Here is a 9,708-nt window from a genome sequence, read left to right as displayed (position 1 = left end):
GGGGGGGGAATCAAAAAGGATGTTTTAGGGTAGGTTTTGGACTCATGGGGTTGTGTTTGAAAAATCTTTGGTGGATTTTTCTTTCTTTAATTCTCTTGGTAGTCTAGTTGGTATGATGTTTGTCTTGTTGTCTTGATTTTGATGATGATGTTTTTAGGTTTTTTTTTATTATGATGATGATGATTGTTTCTTTAGGTTGTTGTCCATAGTTTTCAAGTAAGCTTTCTTTTGTTTGCCTTTGATTGGAAGTTACTAACAATTTCATTTTGTATATATTCCTGTTTTTTCTCACCTTGCTCGTAGCTTATGATTTGTTCTTCGGAGCTTCTTGAAGGAGGTCGTTCTTGCCCCTTGGTTATTGTAGCATAGCTTGGACGCTTGGTGAGACCCTTCTTGTTTTATCTTTTTACTTTTATTCCATTACTTTTCTCGGTTGCTTAGGTTAGGATTAGTTTTAGGGGAGTTGATCGGTTCGAGGATGTATGATTATAACACCTAGTGTGTTTGGGGTCTTTGGAGATGTTGCCATTTGACCTCTTGTATGTCGATTGGGAAATACGTGTTATGATTGCATCTTTGACCTTTTCTTTGTTCTCCTACTTTTCCTGTATCTTTGCTTTCCAACTTTTATTCTCTTTTCTTTTCTTTTTGTTCTTGGTTTTGTACAAAGCTTTTTGAGGCTTTTTATTTCACTATTTCTATTTTGAATTAGACTTATAAACAATGGACTCTTGCTTTTGAATAATATTCTTTCTAGGTAGTAATGGTATGCACGGTTTGAGAATATGTTTGATTTATTCTAGAATAAAGCATGCTAAGGTAGTTGTCTAGAACTAGGGGGATCATGAAGCCGAATTCTACTTGTTTGCGGCATGTTTGGTAGTTGCTCCCTGTCTTCCATTTGACAACCTTAGTGTGTTTTTGCTACAACCGTGTGAGATTCATAGTTTTTCAAGCTTTCAACATATTCTTGCATGAGCGGCATGAATCCTTGACTTTCGCAAACCTAATCTTGAATCTTAACGTATAATTCCTATGACCGAGACCGAACCACCTAGGAGGACAAAGGCATCTTTTCAGGGAGGTATTTTTCCTTTTTTTAGGATAGTCTCCTTCTTTTAACATTTAGTTTTTGGATACATTTGCCTACTTTCTAGCCCTTTGAGCCTTTTTCCCTTCTCTTCAAGCCACATCTTTAGATCTTTAGCCTTTTGTTTCATTTTAATTTTCATTTTTTGTTTTTGTGAAGCAATGGTCATTTGGTGAAGGATAATTAGGTCGTTGGACTAACTACCCTCAACCAAACAATATTTATAAACCTACACCTACACTAAACAAGTTTAGTGGTAAGTAGAGGGTCGAACCACGGAGACGACATAAACACTATCAACACCTCCACCAATTAAGCTAGGTCAAAGAGATAGGATGGATAGAACAATAAACAAAAATGAGATTTATATTAAGTTAAACTAACACCAAGGGAGAGGGTCAAACATGACAATGATCTTCAATAAAGTTAGGCAATGGAAATGAGTTTACATGCAAACCAAATATCTCATATAAGGCAATACCAACAATACCATCTAACCACCTATCGGGGTCAAAGGCTTTCCCAACTTAACACATGCTCATACTATCGTCATAAGCTGTGAAAGTTAAGGTTTTTGCATAGAATCGATCACCTAATGGATATCCCTAAGTTACACTATCGTCATAACTTAGTTCAATCCACCCAATTACAACACATGATTGGCCATTCACATGGAGTAATTAGTAAAACATGGTTACAAGGTATATTTAATCACATATAACCAACATTTGTCTAGCCTAATACATTCAAGATTCACCACATGCTATCACCAATCCCTTAGTAAAGGGAATTACTCACTAATCATGAACAACTAACACAAAACCCAACAAGAAGAACAAAGAGAAACAAAACCCAACAAGAAGAACAAAGAGAAGCAATTAAACTAAACAACTACTCTAATCAAGCAAGAAATTAAGAAAGAACAATAAATGAGATAGAGTTTAGAATGCTCATTGAAGTATTGAAAAGGAATCCAAAACAATGTCACTTTGCATCTTCATCTTCTTCAATCCACCATTGAAGCTCTTCACTTTCTCTCTCTAAAATACCCTAAATTACTCTTAATCTACATTGTAAAGTATAAAAAACAAAGATTAAAACTAAACCTAAGCCTAATTTATGTGAAGATTGATGGAGAGATGTTAGGGTTTAACCCCTCAAAGAGGAGAGAGAAAACCCCAAAGAAACCCACCATCAAAAACTTTGGCCAAAAAGAGGAGAGGAAGAAGCATTTAAAAGACCCGTAGCTGCTCGTGCGCGCCCGCGATAGAGGCCTGCGCGGCCGCGCACTGGGATTGGCCTGACAGCAACATTCTTTTTCAAACGGCAATAACTTCTGTTCTAGGAGGCTTCTGGGGGCGTGCGACCTACCTTTGGAAAGAACTTCAAGTCTAGTTTTCAATGAAATTTGAATCACCTCAATCCAATTTGTAGATAAAAAGTTATGGCTAAAAGAGTGAACAAAGGTTAGTTTCGGAGTTCAGGCCCTTGAGCGCCCGCGCCTATCTTAGGAGCGCCCGCGCCTATCTTAGGCGCGCCCGCGCCTAAGCCGCGCCCAAATCGCGCCTACATTCTGCCTCCTTCAATATTTTCAACCCCAATGTTAGGCACGCCCGCGCTTGGTTTGGCGCGCCCGCGCCATTCTGAAAGCACGACCCGCGCTGTCCGTATGGCCTTGCTTGCTTGCTCCTTAACTTCCTTTGTAGCTCTTCAAATGAACTCCAATTCTCCAAGATCTTCATTCTATTAAAATCAACTCCAAAAGCCTACAAAACACGAGGAAAAGCACAAAAACATAATAAAGGGAGAAACGGAGCAAAAGGGGTACAAACAAGGGACAAACGTAGAAAAATACCGCAATTAGAGGATCTAAATAGTGGCATAAATGCCACTTATCAAATTCCCCCACACTTGCCTCTTGCTTGTCCTCAAGCAAGAACAAAAGCAGAAACAAAAAGAAAGAAAAAGGATCTAATAACACTAAAAGGAGAGGGGTGAAAAAGAATATACACTGACTCACTTTCGTAGGAATCAAGGTTGTTTTTAGCGTAAACAACAAGCCATTTAAACCTCAAAGTCGCCTATGAGGACGAGTGTGCTCTCGTAAGGGTTTCCAAAGAGTTTAACCCATAACTCTACACATAAAGCAACACAAACAAGGCAATGCATAGACAAATAAAATAAACACAAAAACAAGACGTTCTTGGTGGACTTTTTGGAACGAAACAAGCACCAATGAATGCACAACTTTCTAAACAAATAAGGGTATGCACGTTCCAAGATGTTTAGGGTTGAAAGAAACATAGACTAAGCTAAGCATAGAGAACTAAGAGCCGTACAATTCACCTTTCATCCCAAACTAGCTAGCCGCGTTCTCTCCACTAGCTTCAAGTCAACCATTAGGTGGGCTTCTCATGGTTCCTCGAAGGAACCGGAAAAAGATAAAGAAATGAAAACGATGAGAAGGTTATCCCGACGTCTTGGCTATGCACTGTCTCTCTATAAGCTTGACAACTATCTTCCTCCATCGATAAAGACTAAACTATATAGGATCTAAAGGTCTTTTATTGGTTGTAAGGGTATGCTTGGGGTGTAAGGTGGGAAAAATTTTGAAAATTTTAAAAATTTGGTGGTATTCCCCCACACTTATTCAATAAACACACACTTACAAGACTAAGAAACAGGACTCCCCCACACTTGAACGGAGCATTGTCCTCAATGCTCAAACACGAGGGATATGAAGGTTTTTTTTTTTTTTTTGTTTTTTTTTTTTTTTTTTAACACGAGGGATATGAAGGTTTTTTTTTTTTTTGGTGGTCCTTACCTTATTTGAGTAAGGACGGCTTTTCATAAGCATTTGCTCTTATTTCACTAAATAGAATCACAGTTTACTCACTTGCTTGATCAAAGAACTACAACTTTCTCATTTGCGTTCAAAATCAACACAAAACAATTCTCAAACCAACATGCTTCACATAAACAAAAGGTTTAGGGGAACAAAAGGTCATTCGGTTTGTAATGTGGCTCAAAATCAAGAAAGGGAAATAGGCTCAAAGGGTTAGCAAGAGGGGCAAATTTAAAAGAAAACCAATTTTGTAACAAAACAAAAAGAAGGATAAGAAAATGAAAAATGCCTATGTCCTCCCTTAAAGGGTTCGGTCACGATCTCGGGTAGATAGAAGTCAAACTCTGGATTTGAAAATGCATAACCAAGGATCCAAATATGCCACTCAACAAAGTTGATGAAGGCTAGAACAAATAAACCTCACACGGGATTTGTATAGCAATTACCGACCTAAGGGGTTCATATCCACCATGGAGAGCGACACCGTCTTACCACAACCATGGATTAAGGCTACAAGTATCCCAAAGTTCTTAAAACCGCTACCTTAGTATTAAAATATATTTAACTCAACCCAAAACACTCTCAAACCGTGCATACCATTACCAATTAGGAAGGAAAACATTCAAGGACACAAGTTCAAAGTAGTAAGACCAAAACAAGAACGGATCAAAACACATATGCAAACTTGCCTTGTTTTCAAAGGAAAAGACGCTATACAAACAAATATTCACAAAACGAGAACAACTTGAGAATGTATATACAAATTGCGCTAGAAGAGAGCATGATCAACGACAAAGCCATGCATACCAAAAGTCAAGTCAATAAGGCACTCATGGCCATCCAAATATAGAATAACCAAAGTCAAAAATAAACCTTGGTATGTATGGGGGGTAAATCAAGCAATCAAGAGACCAAGAAAGGGAAGAAGGAAACAACAAAACCACAAACATTTATCTTTCAAACCATATGAAAATAAAAGGGTAAAGCAACAAAAGAGAGGAGATGGAAAGAGTGAACCAAAATGTTAGGTGGGTGTAGAAACCCGCAAATTAAGTCATTTTCCTCATTTCCATTAAATTGCTCTTCTTTGATGCTTCAACTTCCATTTACAAATATTCCTTGGTTTTCTACTTCTTATGGTTCTCGGTCAAAGGTCATGCGCAAAAGTATAGACATCAAGTACCTATATACAAAGATAAACAAGAGGAAAACAAAATTAAAAGATATAAAAGAAAATTAAAAGCAATATAAACACGGGTTACTTCCCGAGAAAGTCTTGTTTAAGGTCCAAGATTGACCTTATTAGTAAATAACCGGACAAAGAACGCAAAAGCTTGTCATATGCATCGGAAAATATTTCATGAAAAAGAGCATAAGTGATGCTCATATGGCAAGCAAGCACAAAGTTGAAAGAAACTCTATGCTTGAGGGGAGGGGGAAAAGAAAAATAAAAAGAATTAAAAGAAAAATCAAAAGAAAAATTAAAATAAGAAAAAGAAAAAGAGGGAACAAACTCATTTAGTTGCATTTTGGAAGGTGAAAGCTCATCATTGAAATCAAAAGTAAGGCCATGGTGGTATAGAGAGGCAAGGGGCTCCTCAATTGGTTTATTTTTGAGAAAATATGGTAGTGAGATGGGAAAAGAAGGAATATTGCTAAACTTCCTTGAAAAAGGGATGTAAGTTGAAGGGGTTTGAATTGGGATCGCACTCACCACCTCAATTACACCACCTAGCATTGAATCACAAGCTTTCTCTTCCAACTCATCTTCAATACCCTCAAAGATTTTCGATGTATTCTCAATCACCAATTGGGATATTTCACTCTCAACAAGAGCATGATCATCATTGTTAACATTCCCCAAGTCACCATGAATGAACATCGGTATCTCATCATCACCTAAACCAAAATTTTCTCTAAGCAACCTCAAATCAATGTTTAATTGCATCAATTTTGTATCGTCAATGGGTTGCGAAGAGTTTTGAGGCTCAAATTGGGTGGAGGGGTTGGTATTCACGAAGTCATGAAAAATCTCACCATCCATACTCCCTCCATCACTTTCAAAATCATCATCCTCAATCACATTCTCAAATTCCAAATGAGTTGTCTCACTCTCTTGATTACCCTTAGGCTCACTCAAATGGGAGGAGGGAGAAGAAGGAAAGGCATCCTCTTGGGATGAGGCTAGTTGGGAAATTTTACTTTCCATCATTTTAATCCAAGCTTCCCTTTCATTCCTCTCTTCATCTTGTTTTCTCATAAACTCCTTAAGCATCTCCATACACTCTTCTTCCTTCGATCTCTCCACTGAATTACCCTCACAAAAAGGCTCATTAGACACATAGGGGAACTCATTAGGAATCGTGTATGAAAAAGGAAAGGAAGATGAAGAATTATGCATTTGAGAATTTTGGGTGTGTGAAGCATCATTGGAATTCATGCACATAATTGATGAACATTGAAAAATATCATGAACATTATCAACATTGGGATGCATCTCATTACAATTAGCATACAAAAGGGAAGGGTTGCCATCATGCATCAAGGGATCATCATGGGGAACATAAGAATCATCATTAGAGTTTATGCAAGAGTTAGAAAAATCACGACAATTATCATAATTATCTTGCTCATTGCTATCCCGAGCAAACCACAAATAGAATTCCCAAGCCTCATCCGAAGATGTGGCTCGAAATTCACCATTAAATTTGTTTTCAACCACCCCCCTAGTGTACTCATTCAAACCCCAATAAATTATCTCACAAGACTCCCTTAAAGTACAACCAAGGTAATTAGAGAAGTCTTCAAACCTATTAAAGTATACCCAAAAGGGCTCATATTCAAATTGAGGCAAAGAAGGACATGACATTTCATTTTGGACAAATTGATCCATGACTCAATGAGGCAAAACAAATAGCAACCAAATAAGAAAGCTCAAATATTTTTGGAATTTCCCCTTTTTTTTCCTTTTTTTTAAACAAAAAATAAACAAAAAGAAAAGAAAATATTCGCAAAGACCTAGACTCAATAAGGTAATACAACAATAATGGAAGCCGTCCCCGGCAACGGCGCCATTTTGGTGAAGGATAATTAGGTCGTTGGACTAACTACCCTCAACCAAACAATATTTATAAACCTACACCTACACTAAACAAGTTTAGTGGTAAGTAGAGGGTCGAACCACGGAGACGACATAAACACTATCAACACCTCCACCAATTAAGCTAGGTCAAAGAGATAGGATGGATAGAACAATAAACAAAAATGAGATTTATATTAAGTTAAACTAACACCAAGGGAGAGGGTCAAACATGACAATGATCTTCAATAAAGTTAGGCAATGGAAATGAGTTTACATGCAAACCAAATATCTCATATAAGGCAATACCAACAATACCATCTAACCACCTATCGGGGTCAAAGGCTTTCCCAACTTAACACATGCTCATACTATCGTCATAAGCTGTGAAAGTTAAGGTTTTTGCATAGAATCGATCACCTAATGGATATCCCTAAGTTACACTATCGTCATAACTTAGTTCAATCCACCCAATTACAACACATGATTGGCCATTCACATGGAGTAATTAGTAAAACATGGTTACAAGGTATATTTAATCACATATAACCAACATTTGTCTAGCCTAATACATTCAAGATTCACCACATGCTATCACCAATCCCTTAGTAAAGGGAATTACTCACTAATCATGAACAACTAACACAAAACCCAACAAGAAGAACAAAGAGAAACAAAACCCAACAAGAAGAACAAAGAGAAGCAATTAAACTAAACAACTACTCTAATCAAGCAAGAAATTAAGAAAGAACAATAAATGAGATAGAGTTTAGAATGCTCATTGAAGTATTGAAAAGGAATCCAAAACAATGTCACTTTGCATCTTCATCTTCTTCAATCCACCATTGAAGCTCTTCACTTTCTCTCTCTAAAATACCCTAAATTACTCTTAATCTACATTGTAAAGTATAAAAACAAAGATTAAAACTAAATCTAAGCCTAATTTATGTGAAGATTGATGGAGAAATGTTAGGGTTTAACCCCTCAAAGAGGAGAGAGAAAACCCCAAAGAAACCCACCATCAAAAACTTTGGCCAAAAAGAGGAGAGGAAGAAGCATTTAAAAGACCCGTAGCTGCTCGTGCGCGCCCGCGATAGAGGCCTGCGCGGCCGCGCACTGGGATTGGCCTGACAGCAACATTCTTTTTCAAACGGCAATAACTTCTGTTCTAGGAGGCTTCTGGGGGCGTGCGACCTACCTTTGGAAAGAACTTCAAGTCTAGTTTTCAATGCAATTTGAATCACCTCAATCCAATTTGTAGATAAAAAGTTATGGCTAAAAGAGTGAACAAAGGTTAGTTTCGGAGTTCAGGCCCTTGAGCGCCCGCGCCTATCTTAGGAGCGCCCGCGCCTATCTTAGGCGCGCCCGCGCCTAAGCTGCGCCCAAATCGCGCCTACATTCTGCCTCCTTCAATATTTTCAACCCCAATGTTAGGCACGCCCGCGCTTGGTTTGGCGCGCCCGCGCCATTCTGAAAGCACGACCCGCGCTGTCCGTATGGCCTTGCTTGCTTGCTCCTTAACTTCCTTTGTAGCTCTTCAAATGAACTCCAATTCTCCAAGCTCTTCATTCTATTAAAATAAAATCCAAAAGCCTACAAAACACGAGGAAAAGCACAAAAACATAATAAAGGGAGAAACGGAGCAAAAGGGGTACAAACAAGGGACAAACGTAGAAAAATACCGCAATTAGAGGATCTAAATAGTGGCATAAATGCCACTTATCATCATTGTTGTTTGATATTATGCTCTATAAGTTTGGATCTTGGTTGAAGTTTGTGAGCAATTTTTTGTTGAATATACATTGTGAATAATGGCAAATGAATAGTAAAAAGCCGTCCTAATTCAAAAAGGCAAGGACAAAATAAATGCAAGTTTGAAATTAAAAGCCGTCCGAAGTCAAAAGAGGCGAGGACTAATGCTTTGAGCAAGTGAAGGAAAATCCAAAAAAAATTTGAAAATGAGATAAATGCAAAAAAAAAATAATAAAAAAAAAAGAAAAACATTAATATTCAAGTTAGTATCTTTCTCCCTTTTGTACATTGAGGACAATGCTTCTTTTAGCTTGGGGGAAAGCGTTTGCGCTTTTTGTTTATATGTTTGTAGATTGTTGCTTTGAATAAGCTTGGGGGTGTTGGTATTTTTGTTTGGTGATTGCAGTTATGGTGTAAAGAAATGCGCAATCTTTGCTTCACAATTTAGGTTAACCACCAAATTTTTAAATTTAATCTACCTTTACCCTTTTTTCCTTACGTTACAATATTTGGGAAGACCTTTTGACCTAGGGGTTAAGTCATTCATCAATGGAGGGAATCATGGGTCATAGCCTAAGGAAGGGGATGCGTGGTCAAGATGTCGAGTAGCCCAAAATTTTATCTTTATCCAGTTCCTTCGCGAAATCTATGAGATGCTCACTAAGGGAAGATATGAGATTAGTAGGGGGGAACACGGTAAGACCGTTTGGGATGAAAATGGAGTGTGACAGGGAGTTCCTATGCTTAGCATATTTATGTTTCAATCAACCTTAGGTGTCTTATAACGTGCATACCATAATTAACTTTAGAATGGTTGTTATTTATTTGAATTATAGTCACTTTGTAAAGTCCATTTCACAAAGATTTTTGATTTGGTTTTTCAAACTTTGCTCTTTATTCTTGTATTTTGCCTAGTTTTTTCTTCTTTTGTTTTTCTTAATA

Source organism: Chenopodium quinoa, unplaced genomic scaffold, assembly GCF_001683475.1.
Source record: "Chenopodium quinoa cultivar QQ74 unplaced genomic scaffold, ASM168347v1, whole genome shotgun sequence".
Classification (NCBI taxonomy): Eukaryota; Viridiplantae; Streptophyta; class Magnoliopsida; order Caryophyllales; family Amaranthaceae; genus Chenopodium; species Chenopodium quinoa.
The sequence above is the reverse complement of the archived record's forward strand: the minus strand, read 5'-3'. Positions refer to the sequence as shown.